This window comes from Ochotona curzoniae, unplaced genomic scaffold, assembly GCF_017591425.1.
Source record: "Ochotona curzoniae isolate NIBS_2020 unplaced genomic scaffold, NIBS_Ocur_1.0 patch48, whole genome shotgun sequence".
Taxonomy (NCBI): domain Eukaryota; kingdom Metazoa; phylum Chordata; class Mammalia; order Lagomorpha; family Ochotonidae; genus Ochotona; species Ochotona curzoniae.
The window spans coordinates 116,495-143,411 of record NW_024467026.1 but is presented as its reverse complement, the minus strand read 5'-3'; positions in this window follow the sequence as shown (position 1 = coordinate 143,411).

Here is a 26,917-nt window from a genome sequence, read left to right as displayed (position 1 = left end):
TTTCTTTTTCAAACCTTTCCTCACAAGCAAGCTGTAGGGCCAGTCACAAACTGCCCTGCGTGCATCAATTTCTGGAACAACAGACTGTCTGGGTTCCCAGACATAAAACCTCTGCTACATGCACACTGAACTGTGAGGAAACACCACTACCCAGCCCCAACTCCAAACACCAGCAGGGCTTTGGGTCATCAGCTTGAGGGAGAAGATGGTTCACTTTCTTTACGATCTCTAAGGACATTTCTTTTTAAGTCCGCCTCTCTAACTTCATCCTATTTAACAATATATCCTTGTGAAACTCTCATTCTTTAAAGAGATTTTGAATCAGGAAAAGCTCTTGAATGGGAGAATTCTACTGCTACAATATCTGTGGCTTTATTCATTCTAGGGCAATACTTCTGACTTGAACCATTCAAATTCTTCAAAAATACTGGGAAGATGGATTGCATTGGTTCTGTTATTAGAAATGACCTATAGAAACAGATAGTTTCATCTTTTTAAATTGAATTTAAAAAATTCCCCAGCAGGGCAAGCTCTTGTCAGTGACAATAAGGATCCTTTTTCAGAATAATCAGCACAAATAAGGCAGATGTCAAATGAGACTGCTTCCACGCTGGCTGTTAACCCCTTCTCCATGTCCTTTCCAGTTTGCCAGAAGGGGGCTGATTCACTGCAGATTCCATGCTTGTGACTGCAATTTCATCTGGCTGTCTGCTCTCCAAAGTCTCCGTGCCTCCTGAAGTGTGTTTCTGCCCCTGACTTTCCTTTCGATCCTTATAAGGCCCAAGCATCCTGGCTGGCTGCTCCACTGGCAGCTCTTCAGCAATGCCTGGGCTCATGTTCCAAGAACCACAGGGAAGGTGGGCAGCGTTTCCCACTCAGACACAAATTAAGAGAGCTTTTGATGTCATCGGGTCTAGACAGAAATAGGTTTCTTTGGAAAGAAAATTTGGAAAAACAAACCACTAATCTAAACTGCCTCCATAAATTTGCCACTTTCAGAATGTGCTATAGGTAGAAACATATAATATATAGGCTTTTTAAATTGGTTCCTTAAATTTACTAATATGCATTTTATATTTAACATATAATATGCACATCTTCTCATAGATTGATAGCAGAAGTTTGGAGATAGTGGAAGGATCAGTGGCTGCTAGGGGTTAAGAACAGGCAGGGGTGAATAGGAAGTATAGAGAGGACTTTTAAGCAGTGAAATACTCTTTATTTTACTACAAGGGTGACTACAGTCACTCAACATGTATCCCACCTGTGCTACATCAAAAAGGAACTCTAAGTTAACCATGGATTTGGAGTAATAATGATCTGTCAAGGTAGGTTCATTCATTGTACAAAATTTTGATTAAAGGGGAGGTGGCTGAGCATGTTAGGGTCAGGAGGTATTCACCAAACCTCTGTACTTTCCTCTCTGTCTTGCTGAGAACCTAAAACTTCTCTGCAGAAAATGTCATGCAAAAACAAACAAAATCTAAAAACAACTTGCCTCCTTCTGAGAATAACTGTCAAAAGAAAGAGGTTGGCAAATAGAACAGGTCCTAGTTCATGCATTTGTGCACGCACACGTGTGTGTGTGCGTGTGCATAAACATTTCATTTCTTTTGAATAAATCCTGAAGACAATTGTTGAATTGTACCATAATTACAAATCAAAATTTGTAAGAAATGGGCAAATCATTTTCCAAAGTGGTTAAACAGTTCTTCAGTCCCACTATCAATGTGTCAATGTCCCAGTGACTCCACACCTGCCCCCTTGTGTAATATTGTCATTCTTTTAATTTGTGGATCACGGATCTGGACGTGGACATTTGAGGAACTTTTTGCAAATTTCATATAAGCTAGGTATTATGTTTAAAAACAAAAACAAGGAGTGGAGAGATGTGTTACTGGTTGTGATACAATAGTCATAATCCATTATGATCAGTAAAGTTATTCCTAAAAATTCAAGGGTAGTCCAAATTAAGAATTCAAGTTTTAAGAATGTTCAAACCCAGTTGCTGAAGATAAAAGTTAAAGGTATAAAATTTAAAAATTAAAGATATTAGATAGTTTGATAAGATTAAGCAGCCATCAAATAAAAGCCATTTAAAAAAGGAAGTAATAATTTACTCCATGAAGCATAATATATGAATAATATACTCCATGGAGACTCCTTGTGAAAACTTAGAAGGAAATCTGTCCTAAAAACGTTGAAATATTTGAACTATTTCAATGAAATCTGCAAATAGTTACATATTTCTACTACAAAAATTTTTAGTAAAACAGGAAAATTGAGTAATCAGTGCAAATATTTGGGGAAAGTGAAAATGATTTTATCCTCAAAAATTGCAAATACTGTTGGTTTCAATTGCTGATAAAACAGATATTATCACTTCCATAAAGCAGAAGATTTTAGAATTAATTAACTATACCAGGTCTGACCCAGAACCAAAATTTAGTGGATAATAAATAATAGAAATTCAAGTGAAAATATTTGCAAAGCAGGCATATCAGACTGATGCTGATGACAATAACAGTACTAGAAGACACATATGTCTATAATGACCTGTGTTCCCCAAGAAAATAGAATTTAACTCTTAAATACATATGGACGCACACACAAAAACATACACACCAAACCACACACAACACACAAACACACAAACATGCCAAGTCACAAACTGATTGCAAAACTAAATGCAAACTATACATATTCTAGGAGAAAATATGGGAGTTCACCTGTACAATTTAACAGGATCTGTTAAAAATGATCAGCATTTCTGATTTAGTAAAACTAAAATATTCTTATGGTAAAATATGTCATAAGCAAGGTCACCATTAAAAAACATACAATGCAAAGGTAGATGATGGATCTACAGTTTTAAATATATATATATAACCAGTTGATGAGAAAAAAGAAAATAATCCAATGAGATAACAAAATATTGCATATGAGGGGACCAATAACAGAAGATTTATGAGAAATAGTCAACAAATATATGTAAATAAGTGATAAGGAAAATGTAAAGTAGCACTGAGATGTTATTTTGTGCTCTTAGGACGACAAAAATATCATAAGGTTACTAAGATCTGTATCTTAAAAAAGATAAGGGAAAATTCTTAAATGTGTTGCTGGGGGAAATGTGTAGTGATACAGTAATTTGGTAATCACTATTATAACTCAATACATAGATGGCTTTTCATCCTACTGCACTGCTTCTTGGCTGCGGTCTGCATCTTGGAAATCATGCATTCTTATCTAAGGATATAGACACCTACATAAAGAGGGGTTAGACACACATTCTCCAACTCTTTCTGCTAAGTGCAGTGGAAACTTCCATACCTTATACATAAACAAAAATAATACAAAAGCACAGAATTCAGATCAGGTATGGACTTGAGGACCTGAAGGTGGTGAGATCCAGATTTTTTGGTGTTTGTTTTTGTTTTGGTCTCACATATTCCAGATTCCTTGCTGAAGCAACTGCAACCTGTAACCTGGAAACACTAATGGGCACAGATAGATAAAAGCAACCTGACAACATCTTGATCATAGCAAACAAGCACAAAAGGAGCAGCATGTAAGGACAGGAAATTTTTACAAAATAGTCGTTCTGTTGCAGACATGGGTAGGTGGGAAACATGGTTGATTGTGTACCTATCAAAAGGTGAGTGGAGAACCTAAACTTCTACAATCACTGCATTCAAATAAGTCACCCAATATCCCCCTGATTGGAACGGTGTCAGAGGAAACAGGCTGGACTTTGAGCACTATCTGGTGGTAATTAGGCATTACTTGCCCTTGCCATGAGATGACAGCAGAAGTATGGAACAGAGTTAATGATGAGGCAGCTAGTCACTCACATAGCATCAAGAGACCCTGGTGAGCAGTGAAGGGTAATCTTCCAGTAGAAAACTAAAAATGGAGATTTCAGAAGAGAAATAGAAACCCTCCATAGAAAAATATGACAAGTAATGAAAATAAGATACATAATGAAATTCAAGTAGAAATTTAAAAATTCTCAAATCACTGCAAAAAGAGATAATTGACTAAAGAAGGAAGCTGGAGGAACAGGAGGATGTGGGAGTAGAGGAAAAGGGGTGGGGGCCACAGGGACCTGAAAGCTATAAAAAAAACCTTCTTTCTTTTGTTTCATCAGAATCCCAGACAGGGAGGTGAAAGCAGCAGAGCTGAAAAAAGTCCTCAAAAAAAAAAAAATGCTGCAAATTGCCCAAATTTAGAAAAAACATGAACTGATAGACTCAAGAAGCTTAGCAACCTATAAACACGAGTCAAAGGAATCCACACCAACATGCATCATAACCAAACTTCTGAAATCTAAACAAACAGAAAAATCTGAAAAGCAGTAACAGATAATGGAAATAGTCCTTAATCTAAAAGAGGAAAACAAATGGAATGACAGAAAACTTCTCATTAGAAACCACGGAGACTGGAATGTTAAGGGTGCAATGTTTTGAAAATGCTGTATGAAAGGAACTTTTAACCCAAAATCCTACATTCAGCAAAAGTACTTCTCAAAAATGGGAGAAAATTCAACACATCCTCATAGGAAGGAGAAGTACGAGAATCTGCCAACTTACGCTGCAAGAACAGCTAAGGGATATTGTCTAAATAGAAAGAAAACAAAGGAGGAAGGGAGGAAAGATTATGTTAATTGAATAGAAAGAGTAATTACTTCATTATCTCTTGACTTCTCTAAATGCCACTGATGGATAAAAGTAATGATACTGTTATCTGTAGCAACTCACAATGTATATTAAGAAAGATCTTTAATTCAGATAGCTGTATTATCTAAAGGGAAAGTAGGGTAAATAGAAGCATATACAGGGAGGCAAGAGTCTTCCTTTCACATCAATAACCATGTGCTACATATACGAAATCTATTGGCTAGAGAACTCTCTCAAGTAGTGACACAGATAAAGCCAAAAGTGCTACAGAAAAAATCCATGTGGAATTAGAAAATGTCTTCACATAACACACAGGGGAAACAACATAAGCAGAGAACAAAAAGTAAATTAAGTAAAATAAGCCTTAACATATCAACAAATATATTGAATAAACAACCATCTAAGCATACCAATTAAAAGACAAGAAAAGAAGGTGACCCTTCTTTTTGTTTAATTTATTTTTAAACAGTTGTGTTTTTTTTTTTTGCTGCACTTAAGGATCTCATTTCAAATATAATAAAAGCACACTGATGGTAAAAGCATAGATCAGATAAGCCATGTAGACGTTAATCAGCAGGAAAAGGAGTAATTAGACTAACAATTACAGTAAAAATATTGTACAATTAAAATTGCCAGAAACACACAAAGACAGTTTGTAAAGAGGGCAAATCCAGCAATAGGAAATGTAATCCTAAATGTGCATACACCAAAAATCAGAACTTCAACAAAAGTGAAGCAAATACTGATAGAATCGAAAGTTAAACTAGATGGTCCGTAGCCATAGCAGGAATTAAACCCCTTCTCAACAACTGTTACATCAGCTGGGCAGAAGACGAGCAAGGATATAGAACAACTTAATAAAACCAACAACTAATAGAATACAATTGACATTTATGGATCACTCTACTCAACAGCAGCAGAATACGGATTCTTTTTTTGTGTTCTGGAACATACACTAAAATAAGCCAAATCCCGGACCATAAAACAAGCCTTCAAGAAAATAAAAAAATTAAAATAGTACAAAACGTTGTCTCTGATCACAATAGAGCCAAACTACAAATCAACAGCAGAGAGATAACCAAGATGAGACTTCTTTCAGGACAGGCTTATGCTTTCTCTGATTTGTGACGACTAATACACAGAGTACAAAAGGAAGATAATGCATAGGAGCAAAACTGCCATGTTGAGATTGTTTTTTCTTTTAGTGCTTATCTGTATTTTTGAAGAACAGTGGGGTTTTATTATTGACTCTTTGCTGAATTATTTAGTGCAGGTTTAACCTTGTGAGTATAAAGTGGACTCAAAGTATCTAACTGTAGAAATTAAAGAAAAGAAAGAGAAGGGCTAGTGGGAGTCAGGGCTGAGAGGATAGGAGGGAATAGTCTTATGCTCTGAAAAGCTTATATGTGAAATACAGGAAAGTTGCTCAAACAGGAACTACCAAGGAAAAATGGAAGAAAAGGAGCACACAGAAATGCATTTAATGTCATTTGTCATTAAGGAAAAACATATTAAGTGATAATAAAATGTTTAAAGATATCTATCAACATGGCTAAATTTTTTTAAAAATACAAATAAAACTAAAAATCCTGGTTAGAATGTAGAGAAATTCAAGCACTCCTGATTTGTCAGCAGAAACACAAAATGGTACAGCAGAAGTACAGTTGACTCTCGGAACCACTTTGGAAGTTTATTTAGAAGCCAGGTTTGTATGACATAGTAACTGTCCTTCTAGGTATTTACTCCACAGAAAAGAAAATTTGGATTCCCACAAGAACCTCTATCTGAATGCTTACAGCAGTTCTATTCACAATGGTACCCACTGGATACAATCTCAGTGAATGGCCATGCAAACTGGTAAATCCGCATCATGGAAGAGTATTCAATAATCAAGGAAAAAACTATCCATGCCAACTGCAGAGATTTTTGTTGAATGGAAAGAGTCAGTCTTAAAAGATCACACATGTGTTATGGTTCCATTTCTATACCATTCTTGAAAGACTAGTTGACAAAAAGCTAGGAGTTAATAGCTTCCAGCAGTTGGGGGCAGGTGGAGGGAAGTAGATGCGGTTGCACAAAGGCAAAAATGTCATGGCAAAATTTTCTCTACCTTGACTGTACCAAAGCAGATGCCCTGGTTTTTATATTGTTTCTGTAGTTTGGTGAAATGTTTTCAGTAGAAGAAAATGGAGAGATGATGCATGGGGTGTCTCTGTGTTAGTATTATGAAACAAGAATCATTTTATAGCAATGTATGTGGGATGTTTCCTTATCATTCCGAACAGAGCAGCCAGCCCCGTGGTGTAAATGGTTGCAGTAGATTATTTGCAAAAATGGCTACCAATAATCCCCCCCTTTCCTCTTTCAGGATAAGTGGTCGCCCCGCAGCAGCTATCTGAGATACATGTGCATGTACACAAATATTTGTAAGAAAAAAAGAACATGTGCATAAAAGTGAATTCCTTGCAGTGGCAGAAGGAGTAGGTAAAATGACTTATACTTCCTGTATCTATTATATTTTACACATACAAACATGTACTATTCTAAAATTTGTACCATATCGATTAGAGAAAATTTTTACCTCAAAAAGGAAAGCATTCTAGTTGTTCTTTGTTAGAACTGGACTTCAGAAAAATGACTTCTCATTTCATTTTTAAATTTTCTATCTTTTACAACATTCTGCAGACATCAGTTTCAGATATGGGTATTGTTGGTTTCATAAACACCTTTATAAGTCAACTCTCTTTAAAAATAAGGACCAAAAGCATGTCCTTTCAAAGTGCTATGAATTGGAAACTAAAACATCCTTTATCTTCTTTATATAAACTATAAAAACTGAGTGAGAAAAGGTCATTAACAAAATTGATTTAAAAATATTCTTGGTTGTGCTGTCTATAAGATGCATTGGAAAAGTGCATTAGCTCACAAAACATTTTATCAGCCTGTAAAATTTTCACTAGCATTTTCAGTTCTTAATAATTCTATAGCAATGATAAATCCACAGGAAATTTATTGGAAGAATAAAATGATAATGTTTTTGCTGTGAGTTGCAGTTTTTATTTGTATGAACTTTATATTTATTGAATGCTTGACTTTTTAAGGTCTTCCTGAGTTTTTTATAGGGTCTAATATTCCTGGCTAAGGCCATTTTCATTAATTCAGGTCTGAAGATTTGTATCCCTAGTATCTACTGTGTGCTAGAGACTGTGCCAGGAACTTGAAAGACAATGGGAGAACAAAAGGAAGAGAAAAAGCCAATGAACTACTAACAATTAGATAATATTTTGGTAATAAAAGTAAAACATCTGAAAAGATTACATGATACCCTGCAGGTAAAAATCACAAAGACTAAACAGAGTGGAGTTCATGGGAGCTAATCTTCAGCATCAGCAGTACATCGGTGGGCTGATGCAATGGAGAACTGTGTAATCGTTAGTTGGGAAGCCTGCAGGAAACAAGCAAGTGCATAAGAGTATACTTGGTTAAGGGAAAAAAATTCAGTTTACGAAGATGAAGGTACCTGATTAACAATAGTATCAAGGCTTTTAAAAAAAATTAACAGCTCAGGCTCTTTTTAAACAGGTGTCTCTATGCAATGGGGGGAAAAGAACATTATTTTTTTCCCAAATAATGCTGTAATGGCTGAGTATCCACATGGAAAATAATAGAATCAGACTTCCTTCCTTGACCGTACACAAAAAATCAATTTCAAGTGTATCACAAACATGAGTGAAATTGTGTAAATTACAGTTTGGAATATAGGAATGCCACCATCACGGTAACATAGTACGTTAACTCTTCAACCTGTGGCAGCGGCATCCAATACCAGGACTAGCTCATGTCTCAGCTGCATTTTTTTTTTTTTCCTTTCTGGCTGCTCCACTTCTGATCCAACTCTCTGCTTATTATCTGGGAAAGCATCAGAGGAGGGCCCAAGTCCTTGGGCTCCTGCACCCATGCAGGAGACCTCATGGCTCCTGGATTCAGATCAGCTCAGCCCTGCCCATTGTGGCCATTTGGAGAGTGAACCGGCAGATGGAAGTTCTTTTTCTGTCTTTGCTTCTTTCTCAGTAATTCTGACTTTGCAATAAAAATAGATTAATCTTTTAAAAAATGTGTTAAATCAAATACAAAAGCAAAAACAGACTCTATTACCAACTTAAGTTGAAATCCGCTTTTTCACTTGTTACTTATGACGCTCTTAGCTACTGAATCTCTCTAGACATCTCATCATCTATAAATGAATGATTAACTCCAGCTGAGGTTTACAAAAATGTAATCTGAGTTGGTCCCAAGGACAGTGCATTTTTAGATTGTGGGATGAAATCTTTCAAAGGAAAAACAAAGGGACCAATACTTGCAGAACACCTATTGCATTCATGAGCTGGGATAAGCATTTTTTTTTTAATTTGGTTAAACCAATCAACCTTGTTTGATTTTTATGAGAGTAAAGTAACTTTAAGTGACTGAATATGGTTAAAGTTTGGTGTCTTTTATGTCTGGCCTGAATGGCTCGTGTGAGAAAGGCAGTGCAGGCAGGCAGTAAGAAATGGATGAGGTTCCACTGGCATATGGGGCAAAGGGTGGGGTGCTAGGGTGTCTCACAACTGTCAGTATCCAGAGTGGAACACTACTGAGCCATAAAAAGAATGAATGCAGACCATTACGCCTAGTGAAATGAGGTACTCCAAAAAACACAAATACCACGTTTTCCTTCACTTGTGGTAATTAATTTGCAAGCTAAAAAAAGGTAATGAATGTAATATGGGTTAAAGTTGACTTTTAAAAAATGATTTATTCATTTTTATTGCAAACTCAGATATATACAGAGAAGAGGAGAGACAAAGAGAAAAATATCTTTCTCCGAAGATTCACTCCCAAGTGACTGCAAAGACTGGTGCTGCGCCAATCCAAAGCCAGGAGCCCAGAGCCTCTTCTGGGTCTCCCATGCAGGTGCAGGGTCCCAAAGCTTTGGGCCATCCTTGACTGCTTTCCCAGGCCACAAGCAGGGAGCTGGATGGGAAGCAGGGCTGCCAGATTAGAACCAGCACCCATATAGGATCCCATGCGCATTCAAGGCAAGGACTTTTAGCCACTAGACCACGGCGCCGGGCCCAGAAATTGACATTGTGATATTTAGTTACTTATAGTTCTCATCTATAGTCTCGGGGAATAGAGGTTTTTCTGTGTAGCAACTGCTGAATTTTTTTATTTCATGGAGGGATATGCTTGTGATTATCAGGAAAATTAGAAGTACATCGCTGTAAAAATTAAAAGAAAAACAAGAAAGAAAGGAAGAGGAAGGCTGGGAACCAGGGAGGATAAAATGGGAAGTATCATAATGCTCTTAAAACTTTACATATTAAATTCATGAGAATTTTCCGCTTATGTAAAAAATTTCTAGAAGTTCACATTTATTATGTGTCTGACTTGGTAGCTCAATGCTACTTTTCAAAAACCTTGCACCGTTACTCAGAATAGACACAGTCTGAAGAGTTTGCCCTTAGATAATTTTCTAGCAGAGAAACTGGTTTGCTCTTACAATAGAGAGATAACTTTAACTTCTTATAGGTATCTGAGAGTTTATGCATTTCAGCTACTGATCATTATGAAGAGACAGATTGATGTTGATGAAAAGTTTAAAGCTAAGAATAGGCACTAGAAGGATCTACATCTCATTAGAACTCTCAAAAGATGAACAAATTTTGATCTTACTTTATGCAAGAGCTTATTGGAAATAAAAAGCAGTGAAGTCTCTTGTTCATTATCTCTATCTGTTCCACAGTTAATACTCAGCCTGAAACTCGGATTTCTACGTTTTTTAGAATGAGTGAACAAGGGAACATTATGAGGGCTCATAATTTTGTTTGCTGCAATGATTGTGATCTTTCAATAAAATGTATTGGTCAGTGACTAGAAAACATTCTGATTTGTGAAACTATGGAATAGGACTGTCCAGTGAAAAATTACTCCATATTCAATAAAATTTTTAAATCTCTTGCCTCATAAATTGTTATGTGAGCTTCTCTGAGCTTCTCTAATTTCATTTTATGTATAGACATAAAGCAGTTTTCCACAGTTTTAATAGATGCACCATTTTCCAGTAGTGATACCAACATGTACATTTTTCAAAAGCTATAAAGTTTTTTCACATCTTTGTAGTAAAAGAAAATTATGTGCGTAAAGATGCTGTCACTTTGTGTGATCTCTGCCAATTTAACACATCAAAACTAATCCGCATTTGTAACCTCTGTGATTGGTATTTCTCCTGTATCCAAGTATATGTAAATATCCTTATATCGCCGCTATTTTAAAATGGTTGACTGTGACAATCTATGGTTCATAATTTATTTATTTCGTGTTAGCAAAGCTTTTTGATATTGTTTCCATAGATCAATTATACATTGCTATTGTTTTTGGCAGTAGACTTTATTTTTGTAATTCATCCTCAATTTTATGCTGTCTTGAATTTATCTTGAATAGCTTTAAAGATAAGGCCCACGGCCTGCATTAGCATGGGTAGGATTTCAAGCAAGGCAGTATATTTTTGGTGCACTTTGTCTCATGTTACATATACTACAGGGAACTAATTATTGTGACACTACACATAAATAAAAGCAGCTCATCTCTAAGAATATCGAACTCATTTACCCTGGATGGCTGACAATTTGTCTTCGCATTTAATCTTATTTATGTTATTTTCTTCTGCTTTCTATCACACATTTAAAAGCCCGTGCATTATTATTCATCCTAACTCTGATTTTGTTTTAATTATACCCTTCTCTCCAATCTTTCATTTATCACCAAATGGCCTCTCTTAGTTTTAGTTCTTTCAATCCAAATTGCTCATTGCGACTATCAGACTATTTGTTGTATTCTCCAAGGCAGGCAAGATGAGCATTAATTATTAAAGACATGATAATTTTTAACTATTTTCCTTTTTATTTCACTTATTATCTTCAAGGCATTGTATTGTTTATATATATGATGAATATATATATATTCAGCATAATATATATATTCAGCATATTGCCTTTGGGAATAACAAAAGAATACATTTATTTATTATACATTTTTAAAGAAATGTTCAAGTAGAAAGACAAAAAAATGTTCAAGTAATGTGTACCAATACTCCCATATTGTAATAATATATTTTCCATGTTTTATATCTGAGGAAACAGAACGTGACTTGCTCCTGCTTACTGATGAAGAATCAGCTTTGACATCTTGAATGTCAGAAACTTTTGGCTTCTCCATATGTTGTCAGTTACTGATCAGCAATGAAAGGTTTAGGTATTCACTATAAAAAAGTTGTAGGTGGAGGCAGCTATGAAGACTGAATGCAATTAGCTATTAATAGTGCAAGTTACAACTATTTATTGACCATATTCAGGCATTATACTAGAAGTTTCTATTATCTCATAAGACATTCACAATAATCACGCTGAGCAGTATGTGATTTTCCACATTCACCCTGGGGGAAGGAGGCGTGAACAGCTAAGTGACGTGCCCTGGAAGGCCGGGCTGGTAAGCGCCAGGAGCCTAAACTTTAAGTCTTCTCTGACTCCAGTGACCACGCCTTCCAACTCCAAAAATATCTCTATTTTTTCAGTCTTGTATTAATAAATGAACAACATAAAAAACGATATTTTGGTATGCAGAGAAAAGCAGGATTGCTTTCCTAAGCCCATTAAGAAATCAATATTCCCTACAAGCATTTTAAATCAAGAGCATGGAGGGAAAGACTGCGACCCACCTGAGAGTTCTGCTGACTTTTACTAGGAGAGCTGTGATGACGGACTTACTGGGAGTTGATTCACCCCAAGCTGTTCTCAGCTGGGATCAAATCATTCACTCACACTATCCAAGATGGTAGGCACCAGCCAAAATGTGACTTTTCAGAATATCTTGGGGTTCTGCTGGATTTTGAATCTTCAGCAGAAATATGGATATATTTAAAGAAATATTAAATTTTAGAAATAATGAATTAAATAAAATGTTACTAAAATTAATCTCCTTGGGGCTAGTGCCATGGTTTAACAGACTAATCCTCTACCTGCAGGCACCAGCATCCCATGTGTGTGCCAGTTTGCGTCCTGGCAGCTCCACTTTCTAACCAGCTCCCTGTATGTGGCCTGGAAAAGCAGTGGAGGATGATCCAGGTCCTTGGGCACCAGCAACACATGGGAGACCCTGATAAAGATCCTGTCTCTTTGCTCTAGATTGCCTCAGCTCCAGCCATTGTGACCACTGGGAAGTGAACCAGTAGTTGAAAGATTTCTCTCTCCTTCCATCTTAAATCTGCTTTTTGAATAAAATAAAGCTTTTTTTTTTAAATCTCCAGTTCCATCCATTCATTATTCTAAATAAAATAAGCCAGACCCAGAAAGACAATCATAATTTTTTTCTAATTTTGGAAGTTAATATGTCAACATGACACATATATACATATTTTATAGGTAGTGATACAGATAGAGTGAAATGAGCAGATGATTTTTCACTGAATCATAACATGTAAAAGCCATTATACTCTTCTTCTCCATTATAATCATCGTCTTGAATCCCTGACTTTGTGATATTAATATCTGTAGAAACACACACACACACACACACACATATTCCTATTTGCACTGTTGTGGAGTAGGAAGCTTTTCAAAAGGGCCAGCCTGACAATCAAATCACAGAAAGATGTTTTGAATCACGGAAGCAAAACTTACATTATACTCATTTTCACCATGCCAGAAAAAATAGCTAACATTTTGGTGTTAGTTCTTATTTACCAGTGAAAAGATGTGCAACATATGACAAATGATTTAGTCTATTAAGCTTAGTTTTTGTAAAATCAAGATAACAGTTACATTATTTACCTCGCAGAGTTGTTACAGAAATAAAATGAGCAAATATTTTATTCATTCCCAAAACATATCAAGGGTCTGATATGTGTAAGATACCAGGGATACCGAGAAGTTCTGCAAAGCAACTGAATCCTACAGGAAATGAATCACTAATATCTACCAGTACATCCCAAGATGGAGTTCATTTCTGGAGGTAAACCAGTATCAGAGATGTAACAGTAATGATATTACACGTCAGCATGGTACGTGAGTTAAAATTTCCCATAGGGCTATTTTTTTCCCATTAAAATCACAATGCAAATAGTGGCGTATGAATGGTACTTTCACAATTATGTTTGACTGCAACATATTGATAAAAGGTAATTTTTAAAATAATTTTGTTGTTGTTGTTGGAAAGGCAGATTAACAGAGACAAGGAGAGAAAGAGAAAGATCTTTCATCTACTGGTTCACTTCCTGAATGGACACAAACGGCCGGAACTAAGCCAATCCGAAGCCAGGAGTCAGGATCCAGGAGCTTCTTCTGAGTTCTCCCATGCAGATGCAAGGTCCCAAATCTATAAGCCCTTCTCTACTCCTTTCCTATGCCAACCTAGAAGCTGGATGGGAAGTGGAGCAGACAGGACACAAACTGGCACCCACAAGGAATCATGATGGGGGGTTGGGATTAGCCAATGGAGCTATTGCACCAGCCCAGTAAAAGGAAACTTTGAAAGCAGAATTATAGCTGCTTTTTAACTGTTCTATTTGCTTTAATGTACTTTTATATAGACTGATGTTTCACGAAAAATAAAAATAAAACTGACTAATCTCAAATTATCTATAAACCGTAAGTGTATTGTAGAATGTAAAAATCAAATAATGCTTCTTTCTCAATATAAATGTACAAACAAAAGACATTAGAAAGACTAATGTTTTAGACATCATACCACAAGATAAAAATCTTATTGTCAAATAGAAAATATTTTGCTTTTCTCTCAAATCACGAAATAAAAAAGTAAGACTAGAGAGATTTTTTTTTTTCAGCAGACAACTACTATTGGTTAAAAAAATGGTTTTGAACAAAACAACAAATTGATTCTCTAGTGTGTTTTGTGAAGAAATTATTGATTATAAGAAGGAGGAATTCTTTCCACAAGATAACATTCTTTCCCTATTGCCAAATAATTACCAAGTATTGGCACTGGCGCAGTAGCCTACTGGCTAAAGTCCTGGCCTTGCATGCACTGGGATCCCAAAATGGGTGCTGATTCGTATTCAGGCGGCCCCGCTTTCCATCCAAGTCCTTGCTTGTGGCCTGGGAAAGCAGTCGAGGATGGGCCAAAGCCTTGGGACCCTGCACCCACATGGGAGACCCGGAGGAGGCTCCAGGCTCCAGACTCCTGGCTTTGGATCAGCATAACTGCAGTCAACGAGGCTGCTAGGCAAGTGAATCAACGGATGGAAGATCTTCCCCTTTGTCTCTCCTCCTCTCTGTATATCTGACTTTCCAATAAAAATTTTTTAAAAAATAATTCTTTTAAAAAATTACCAAGTATTGCAATTGCTTTCTGCCCTTCTGATTTCTGGTCTGGAGCTCATCTCTCACTTTGTATAAGAACCATCCCCTTTCCGCAGAAACCCTCAGGAGGGAGGCACCAGCTCCTGGTGTGCCCTTACTTCAGGTTTGCTCAGGTCCAGCTGCCTATGAAGACACTAGTGAAGCGACAGCCACCACAGGATCAAAGCATTTCCTTGGTTTTTGCTTCAAACTTGTTATTTTTGAATGATCCATTTTTTACAAGGGTCATTGAAATAAGAGTAGTCAGGGTTCATTAATCATCATTGATAGTAAGTCCTTAACTTAAATAATTTTTAAAATACATTTTTAAATTTCTATAAGCTGAGCAAATCCCATGTGTTTCATTTACACAGATTTAAAAGCGCGATGATTTTCCTCGCCCAGTTCTCCCTCCTGCCCACACTTCGACCTTCCCTTCTCCTTCTTTCTTATTTTTCCTTTTGATTTTCACAATGGCATAATTTCAATATATTTTATAAAGGTAACTATAAACTTTCACCAAAAAAAGGAATTCAACAAATAATAAGTAGAAAAAAACCCATTGTTCCTCAAGTATATCTACAATAGTTGTAAACAATCAAATCTCAAAATATCAATTTGTCCCATATACACTGTATTGTTGTGCTGGGGTTATTTAACAATCTTCCTGCCATGTTCATGCACTAGATAGCAGCAGCAATATAATATCTGTACGTGTATAATACATCTACATACGAAGACAGTTTCATTAGGTTTGTTTATTCTCATTCTTTTTCCTGTTTGCTTTCCTCATCAGGAATCCAAGGGCCTGCTAAGATTTGTGAATATACAAAACCCTACGGAGGAAGCCTGTGGGTGCTAGAAACTCGCACCCCACCTCCCAGATTTCTTGGGGAGTATCTGCTTAGTAAAAAGTACATAGTCTGAGAAATAAACAGTAGCTCTTATTTCCAATACCGACACTCACTGAACCATTTGACCACCTTGTCTTACAGGCGGGGGTACTACTACCTCCATTGCAGAGTTGTTCTGAGGATTTAAAGAATGGACACACATGAGGAATGTTATCAGGTTTCTCCTTTATGTACCACAAACTCAATAAAATTGACCTTTCTGTATCATCTCAGACTTATTCTCTGAAAATTGGGGCACTCAGTAATGCTAAGAGACCATGGAGTTCCCAGACAGTCTGTGAGAGTGCTGCTACATATGCTTTTCTGATGGGCACGTGACTATTAATCAAAGGCAATTAAGACTCATATAGTCAGCAAATATTTTTGAGCCCAAGGGATGAAGTATTGAATAAGACATAGACACGCCAATCCGTTGGAAACGATGGAAAGAAAGAAGAAAAGAAGAAGGGAGGGAATTTAATGATAAATTCTGACAAGTTCTCTCAGGAAAAAGATTATAGCAATAGAAACTAGCTGGAGAACGAGTCAATCTACTTACTCTAGGACGGAAGAAATTTTTTTAAAGCAGGTAACATTTACTCTTCATGAGATGGAGTGAGCCGCATAGGAACAGTTATAACAGCGAGAATGGCAAGGCAAAGTCATCAAAAATCTTAAGAATCGGCACAAGTTGTGAGGTGAGCATTGCAGCACAGTGGGTCAAGCTGCTGGTTTTAATACCAACATCTCACATTGGAGTGTTGATTCTGGTCCTGCCTGCATCGCTTCCAACCCAGCTTCCTGTTCAGGAAATCGGTGGAAGAAGGCTAAAGTGCTTGAGCCCTACCATCTATGAGTGAGAACTATATGGAGTTCTAGGCTTCTGGCTTCCACCTGACCCAGAACTGGCTACTAAGATCATTTGGGGAGTGAATCAGCAGATGAAAGCTTTCAATTCTCATTCTCTCTCTCTCTCTCTCTCTCTCTCTCTTTCTGCATATTTGTGGATTTCAAATATATACACAGATATTTTTAAACAAAACATAAATGAAATATTTCCTGTCTGGGAAATTTCTTTGACTACCCTGTTACTCAGGGCTCTTTTGTAAATGTTTGGAAAACTAGCACAAGACCAAGAAATCCAGCTGCTAGAGACAGGAGTGGGTAATAAAAAACATTCTCCTTTCCCCAGTTGTATTTAACTTTGGCAGCTTGTATGAGCTAAACACCTAAGACTAACTTTCAAGGAAATAAACTGATACAACTCAAACATGAAAAGAAAAATTGAATTTTAACTAGATCTTTAAGTACTTAAGCTTTCTGTGGCTCTTGCTTCCAAAATACAGATTCAGACTAATTAAAATCAAGTAAGAGCAAGGCCCTTCTTCGCACAATTCAATGCTTTCCCTTTGCCACACAGCACATTGCCATCTCCTTATATAGCTACAGGAAACCACCAATTAAAAAGTGTACTAAACTGTAAATTTGACTAAATAGTTACACATTTACTGAAAACTATAGTTTCACTGAAGAAATCCTGGGAGTATTTAAATCAGGCAAGTTTTGTTTTTCATACGGGCAATCATTTTATCTTACTTATGCTGGCATTTTTCATGCCTGGCACAGTGCCTGGAACACAGCAGAAATTCAGTAAACACTCTATGTAATATTGAAGTTATAATTTCAATGTGGTTTTGTTAAAGAGTACCAGAACATGCTGGAATCAGACATTTGTCTATACATAGTGAAATAGAACAGGTGCATTCCATAGTACATGTTTTTGTTCATAAGAAATGGAACTGGTTAGTCTTTTGACTGGTTGCAACATCTATAATTCTTGTAAGATTGCTTCATTGTCAGTTTCTTCATGTTTTTGATCATGAGCTGAACAAAGAAAATTAAAACACAAAACCTAGAAAACGGAAAGTAACTGCAGTGCAGGCAGGAAGGATGAAGAATCATGGTCATGAGGCCCCACTGGACCCATCAGACATTGTTCTGACAGAAGTGGCCACTGTTGCTTTTTGTGAAATTTCTCAGAAACCAAAACAAGCAGGTGAACTTTTGCAGATGTGATTTCATCTTCATTACATTTAAAAAACTTTACATTAAGAGAGAGAAATTTATTACAGTCTTCAAATGAACGGTATGTTGTATGCCAAGAATGCCATGTCCTTGTAAGACCTATATATTCCTGACACTGAGCAACACTGAAGTGGGCTGCAGTCTTCTAAGCACAATATTGAAGAAATGAAACCACATACAATGAGAATCTCAAAGTCTAAATCAACCATGATTACTTGGTTAAATTTTGAAAGTATGCACATATATATAAACATATATCTCACAGTTCAAAACCAGGTCATTTTTTTCATTCCCTGAGGGAAGTCACATCACAGTGCAATACCCTTTTTTACTTTGACTTGTTTCTAATTGAAGCCACGGAGTGGTAGGCACAAACTCCAGGAATTTACCACTCCACTGCCATAGTAGATGCGTCCTTCATCACTAGCCTAAGATCTTTCGTCCCAATGGACAGTCTAGCCCACTGAGAAAAAAGTGTGGTTAATTATTGGTGACTCTCTTCACCTGTTAGGAAAGTAGTGACAGTGACTGACCTTTGATTGTTCATGCTCTCTGCTTGACACTGCTGTTACATGGGAGCCCACGCTCATTCAAATAACTACAATCAGAGGAGAATGTAGATTGGAAACATTTTAAATGAAAAGGGTGTTCCACTTGTAAGGCTAAACAGTGTGCTTGGGTCTTCATCACATCCTTCTTCTACGTTATACTAGACCTCTCAACTGTATATATGTAGTGGCCTCTTCAGTCTGACTGCCATATTACACTTCCGAGAAAACATGCAGAAGGAAGGTTCTTAGATACAAAAGTCAAGAATCCGTGACAGGACGACAAGTAAGAAATGTAGATGTCTCCACCAAGAGACTGAGAAAATGATTGCCGATTTACTCCCAAAATGCCTGGGAGCCAGGGACTCAGTCCAGATCTCCCAAAGGGGAGATGGGGACTCAAGTATTTGAGTGATCACCTGCTGCCTCCCAGGGGATTTTATTAGCAGGAAACATGAATGCAGTCAGGAAATCAGCTCAAGCACTCTGGGGTTTCGGTGTCCCAAATGGTGCCTTGCCCAATGCTCGCTGTGCATCTTACTTAAATTGAAAATAGAGAGAAATGAGAGAAGCACCTTCATATTTTACAAATAGCAAAATGGAATGACCATCAATAATTGAAATTAGTTAATTTAATTTGAAAGATTGGATTTTTAAAAAGCAAAAGAGGCTAAGAATAATATATTGCATCTTTGCATGGAAACTTGAATTAGGATTTAAAATGTCTGCTGTGATTTGCAAATGCAGAAATACTGATTCCCAGAGAGCCTCCATCATTATTCTCTACTCCCTGAGGGCTTTTCACAAATATTTATGTAAAAATTGCTTTAACCCTTTCCTGGTTTTGCAGGTCTGCTTACCTGTTCACTTACTCATTTTTACCAAAACAAAACCCTAGGTAGCAAAGTAGTTAAGCAGCTAACAGCTCAATCGCTGGTGAACCAAGGGATGCCTGAACACTTGCAGGCAAGCCCTGCACCCAGAATGGGGCTCTTACACTCCAACTCAGCCTCCTTGACTGAACTTGCTCAGGGAGATTTAATTTACTGAAAAAATCCTGATCAGTTCTGGCCAGAAGAAAATTTCAAATGCTTCTTACTTTCTTGACTAGCATTTATAGGATGAAAAAATATATTCTTGACCTATAACAATTTGGATATGTAGGTAGCATGAAAAAAAAATAGCTCTGTCACCTTCCAGCTAGCAAATCTCCAGGAAAACACTTTGTCTTAAATCCTCACAGTCTTCCTGTAAATTCCACAGTTGGACGTTTCTGGAATGAATCACATTCTTTGCTGACATAAATGCACGATTTGTTCCTTGAATTCAGGCTGGAATTTCAACAAGCAAGATGAAGAACAGGGGATTCTTCTCCTTTTGGCCTAATTTACTATCTGGACACATGCATGTGATTTCAAAAGAGAGCTTTGTGTCCCATTTGGCTGTCAGGTGGTTGTGGATTATATATAGCTACAGTCCTATATAAAACAGAAAGTAGACACAGGCAAAAATCACACACAGAAATGCCGTACACATTTCACAGAAAGGCAGGGACAAGTTTTATTGGGTGATGGTAGTGGAATAGCTGTTGAGCTCAGCACACTCACAGAAGACCCTTCCATGGGATCAAGTCACTGTGACCCATGGTTGAATGTAAAGAGCCCTTTGCCAGTATTCCCCAGGGCCGGAAGATAACCCATGACTCACTCCCCCAAATCCAGCGCTGGTACTCATTGCAACTGAAGCTGAGAGCTTGAATTTTTGCATAATTAGCTAAAACTGATATCAACAGATTATAGGAAAATGAGTATAAAAAGATGGAAAAGGTGAAAGTTATCAATCCAGATGAGGGTAGCACCAAGTTCTCACTTTTAGAGTCATTCCTTGACAAGATTATTTAAAAACCAGGAAAACCAGGTGGCAAGGTACAAACACAGAGGTTTTAACTTGCACATGAACTAGTCCAGAAGCACATCATCTTCAAGATAGGAAACACAAAGTGGCATCACGCAAGACATTTGGAAAGGGCTCCTTTGTGTATGGATTGTGTTGTGAGTTGTGTATGCAACAAACACTGTAAACAGATTTCACACGATTTTATCCACAATGGTGGGGCAAATCAAGAGATACACAAGAGCTATCAAAGTGTTGGTGAGAAATAGTGACTCAATGAGCCATTAGCTGCTTGGGAACATGGTCATTAAATTAAGAAATTTAATAATAAAGTCATAAAGTATTTGGATTTCTGAATACAGAAGCCACATAAATAGAACCTCTTCTCTCCTACATGCTTCATTCTCAGCATGTATACAAATTCAATTTCTTCATGTAATTCTTACTCTGTCACTCATCTCTCAAAAGAAAGGCTAGCTATGCAAAGCATCTTTCTACCTGCGGCTCAGCAAGACATGTGGCATGCTTCTAACAACGGAAGACAAAGCTCTTCAGACAACTTTTATATACAATGGTAAACCCATCACAGAGACTCACCTGCTCTTTCTCTGCTTCGTTTGTCCAAGAACACCTGCAAAACAATAATCACAACTCTTAATGTCTCAAAACTATAAAGCTTTAGTCAAAAATCTCATCACCAAGTCTGAAACAAAAACCAGATTGTCAAATTATAACCAAAGGACCTTTAGAGATTTTTTTAAAAATTGAGATATTAATATTGGATGATTTTAGGGGTGACAGAAGACATTTGGAATCATAAAATAATACTTTCATGGGGGAAGATGCATTACATTTAGTTATCTTTGATTGAAGATTTAGGTGACACCATGTGCCCGTTTAAGAAAACCAAGGCCTAATTAGTGTCCAGTGCTCCATTGCTTCATTCACCAATGGGCTCCCTGGTGCTAAGCCAGCTCCCATCTCACGTGACCTCTCAGCAGCTACAGAGCAGCAGTGAAGCTTGACCTTCCTGGACTTCCTGCTCCCACTCTGTTTTTCTACCTCTCCTGTTGTTCCTGCTGGTTTTTGTCACAGGCTTGCCTTTTACCTACATTCTTCTTATATGTATGTTCTACACACTTCTTATAAGTAAGAATACATTCATTCTTACTTATATTTTGTATAATCAGCCCATTCTTCTTTTCTGCAGCTCCTGGTCAACAAATTGTTGGTTGTGTTTCTGCACTTGGACCTTCCACAGCCAACGTCTCTAACTCCAAGTGTCCAAAACTCAATCTCTTCTCCCCCTCCATCCCACTGGCCATGTACATAAGCAGGTACTTCCAAAAGTTTGTGGAAATAGAATTAAAATTATTTTTATTTTGGTGCAGAAAAGTTTGAAATCCTTGCACAGAAAGATCTTTTAAAAATCTTTCAAAAATCTTTTAAAACATATTATGGAAAACATATACAGTATCTAAATGGTATTGCAATAAAATAAACTGACTTTTTAAGTCACTTTTCCCCCACAAACTGCTAAAATATCCTCAAATACTCAGCCCCAGATTGACTTCTTTCTGTCATCCCATCTCAGCATATAGCATCAGCATCTCCAGGGTCATCCTTTATTCTTTCCTTTCTTCATTCCCAAATCTCCCAAATTTTCCTTTAATCCATCTACTGCTTTTCACTCCTATTGCTGCCTCCAGGGTAATGTCTAGATTATCGTAATGGTTTTTTTAACTTCACACCCTGGTTATATTTTTCTCAAATCTATTCACAGCAGCAAGATCTTTCCGGTAAGGACCTGATCACATCAACAGTCTTCCAAAAAACTGTCCAGTGGTTTTTTATCATCCTATGAGAAAACATTCAAAAGCATCTCTTCCACCTATTTTGGTGTAATCACTCACTATCTAATTGCACACCACGCCTCTTAATTTAATGGGGTCTTCGTGCTCATCAAGAGGAAATCATGAATGCTTGAAGCAATGGATAACCTAAAGTGTTGAATGATAGCATACTACACCCCAAAATATGTACAATTATTTTGTCAATTAAAAAAATAAACATATTTTAGTGTACAATTAGTATCAATACACTTTAGTGACTAAGGTCATATCTTAATAATCATAGAGACAGTTACTGACTGCCTGACCTTAAGAAAGTTACCAAAGTTCTCTGAGCCTCATAGTTTTCTCCAGTGCAATAGCGTTGCTCTGAGTTATAACAGATGCAATCATCCGCATGATGCCCTGAGCCCTGTGCGTGGCACAGAAGAGGCATGCAGCAAATATCTGCTGTTTATTCCGAAAGAAATTCTGCAAAACAAAGGCTTATGTATTTCTAACTTTTCAGAGCGTCAGGCAAATACCCCTCCTTTGGAATCAGAAAACCAGGGAGGCAGAACACCAACGCGGTTAAGCTCTGTCCTTGACATTGCGTTACCTTCTCACTCGTTTGTGAAATTCTCTGTGCTTCTCTTTTTCTCTCTGTTCTAGAGCTGTTCTTATTTGTCCTGGGGTAAAAGCAAATCCTCAAACTCTTTCTGAGAAGAACCACTTAAAATATGTATTTCACATTTCACATACTGAAAACATATTTTCACATATTTAAAGAGAAAATTGGAAACAATTGTCTCATTCACCCTCCCCCATAACTTGACCCTCCCCACCCTCATCAGTGGTCCATATGGGCATGCATCCTTCTTAGCTATGTAAACATCACCAGAAATAAAATTAAAAACAAAGAAAGTGCATCCGATTTTAAACATCAAGACATTAATCTTGAATGCTAAAACTTCAGACTTTGTGATCCATGGCAAGTGGGAGGCAGAGGATTTTTTTCATATTTCTCCAAGAATAGCAAGAAGGTGGCTATTTAATCTTCTAAAGGAGATCCAATCTAAATGGAATAACGTCATATTTAAATAGTTCTGACTGGTTTATTTGATGTGAAAAGTGGACTAGAAAGTGGATTAATTATTTGATGTGAAAAGTGGATTAGAAAGTAATATAAGATGTGTTATCAAAACATAATAAAGTAATAAGCATTTTTAAAATGAATGATATAGTTTTAACAATCCTATAACAGAAATAACCCGGTAGGTTGAAATTAAATGTCTGAAATTAATTGATCCATGAAAATATGATTAACATTCAAAGATGCTAGAGATACTTGACAAGGAACACGTGGGGCATGTAAGTATTTCAGTAGTAACTAAAAAGTTAAAAGTAGAGGTCCAGGGACTCTCATTTCCTGGAAAAACTGATGAAACAAAGATTAAATATCTCACATGCATTTTCTACAATACGCTAACTTTAAAACATTCATAAATGTGATGATGAATACAGACTTCTTCCTGAATATGTACCAGCATTTTGATATAAAAACTTTTATTTCAAATCACCACACTGAAGGGAAAGGAGATGGGGAGCTGTTGCTACTGTGAAGCGTTTCAGTCTCCCAAGGTAAGAAGCAATTTTATGGAAGAAGATGGCAATTTCTGCAAAATAATCTGCATGTACTTGGCATCATTGAACTGTACGCTTAGGAATCATTAGGATGGCCATTCTGTGCTATAAACTTTCTAAAAAGCTTTGTTAAAGACCTCTCAAAAAAAATCATTAAATACACACATTCTACTCTGACTACTTATGGTAAACTTTTTGCTGCCTCCCACTTCACAGTCATGTATTTGCAAATTAAAATAATAGCATGAAAACTCTTTAGACCCCATCCATATAACACGTTAAGGCACTATCTCTAAGATCTGAAATGTGACATATAGGTAGGTAATAAAGAAAATGTTACCATCCTGAATATAATCATTTACACTCAGCTAATAATCATGAAATTATATTTAGATCTGGAAATAAAAAACAAAGGTATACTTTGGAGTAGAATGTGGGAATATGAGTTATTCACTGACACCAGCGGATTAAATTACATGCTCTACACCACCAGTGGATAATTCCTCTGGACGTTTTATGTAGCAAATGTGTATGAGTACTTAATCAGTCCATGGAAATACACATTTGCAGCACTATGCTGCACCCTTGATCCTGTTTTTATCTTGTGTACGTGTCTGAGAGCAGGTAAGTGGGTCAACCTAGAAATTTAGGAGCCCTTGAAAAGCTCTAGAACAATTATATTTCAGGGATTGTTAGAATTATTTAATAATTCTCCTGAAGAAAACTTGACTGTAGCTTACTATTTGTCACAATACACACCTCAGTGGCTTTACTCCCTTTTGATTAGTAATAAATTCCTTTGAATACATTTAGAAGCCATTTGCCTTATTTGGAGTGTACTACAATTTTCTAAAACCTCCAAAGTCACTGTAATTACAGATTACCACAATTCACATTGGTAAGTTAAAAATAAAATATTTGAGTTGCTTATTTTGTGATAAGGTTAGATTTAAAATATAATTGTTTTTGCAATATTTTCATCCAAATATGTATCCTTCACCCATATACCCAAATATGCCAGATTAAAATATAGAACTAGAGCAGATAACTATATGAACACTCAGACAACTTTTTATTGCAAGGCTGTATCCCTTAGGGTAAATACATGAACTATTATTGTATGAGTTGAACTAGAAAGCTGTTCCACACCTGCTACTTCTGAAACACAAAGGGCTGGTTTGTTCCTAACGTCCTCATATAAGCCTCAGACAAAAGCAGCTGATAAAATCCCAAGTAAATGAATTCTTGGGTCAACGTGTAAGCTGTTTTACTATTTACCTTTTCCTTTATCCAGAATCCACCTGCTCAGTTCAAACTCAATAGATTACATTCAGTGGTGACACTGATTTGAATATTACTGACTACAGTGTGAGTAAAAATGAATGGAAAAGGTTAATCATCAGATTATCAAGAAAAAGTTGGTTTCCTTAGACAAATTAAAGGGATGTTAGTATTACAATTTAATGTTTTCCTGAGTAATTTAAGGTTGACTGATTTTGTTTAGGTTAATTATAACTCAGAAAAAAAAGACATTTTTATTAAATCCCCTTCATGTTAACTAATAAACCAAATATAAATTACAGATATAAGTGTTAAGGAAAGGCATTTCAAAGCATTATGATCTATAATTGCAGAGTTATTTTAGAAATCCCTGCTTGTTAGAGTTTCAACAAAACTATAAAGGGCAGATAGATGTCTGCTAAGCAGTGGGGAAGCCCGCGTCTCAGAAGCCAATGCCTAGGTTTGAGTCCTTGCCCACTTCTGAGTCTTGCTTCCTGCTAATGTCACCTTGAAGACAACAGTGATAGCTCAAGTAACTGGATGCCCTGCCACCCCCAAGGGATACCTGGATAAAGTTCCTGGCTGTTGGCTTCAGCATGACCCAGTCCCGGCAATAGCAGGAATTCAGAGAATGAACCAGCAGATGAAGGATTCTTTCTCTCTGTCTCTCTGTCTCACTCTCTCTCCCCCTTCCTCCCTCCTACCTTTCCCTCCCCTACTTCTCTGCAGGTCAGTGTGCTTATGTTTGCATTTCATGTGTTTCTCTCTATCTCTCAAATAAAAATGAAAATAAATAAAATACAAAAAAATTTTATTCATAAGGTTAGATTATCAGATGATAAATTAAGATGAAGATATATATTTCTTTTTTACTACCTCAAATTCTAATTGACTTAATATACAAAATTTTGAGAATGAGCTAGAAGAAAAGCTTATAAAACTGTATTTTTGCAAAGATTTCTAGAGTGGTCCCTGTTTAGCTGTCCAAGCCATCCCTTCCCCTAACTTCTCACTCAACAAGAGAAAAGGCTGAAGTAATCTGAGTGGGTAGGAAGAATGAGAAACAATTGGCATGAAAGAAAGGAAAAAAAGCTTTTAAAAAGGATAGATAAAATTCATTCTGTAACTTTACACTTTACTTTTATTTTCTGTATATCTGAACTTATTTTCAGTATTACCTAGAAATATCAATAAATCTTAAATATTAGTCAAATAAAAATCTGCTTTTAAACCCTACTTTTTTTTTTTTACTGTATTTGAGATCTGTCTGTAGTGTACAAATATGTCCATTTACAAATGTAAATTTTGGTAAGTGAAGGTACTTCAAAATTTTATAGAAGATGGAAACACAAGAAGTTCATTTTATTACAAAAATTTTGAAATCCATACGAACAAGGGGTCTTCAAAAAGTTCATGGACAATGAGTGTTGTTGATCTTTATGGCTTTTCATTTAAAGGCATGTATAGTAACTGTGTAATGGAGACTATCATATCCAGATGTGAGGATACAATGCAGTATGCATCTCTACTTCCAAATCAAAGATGGACTCCCAATGAAACTGTTAAATATATCTTGACAACAGGATGCTGGACTCTCTGCTGTTGTCCATACCTGCAATGTCAGGATACACTTAAATAGCAGAGTAATGGGCTTATTACTGCTTATGAAAT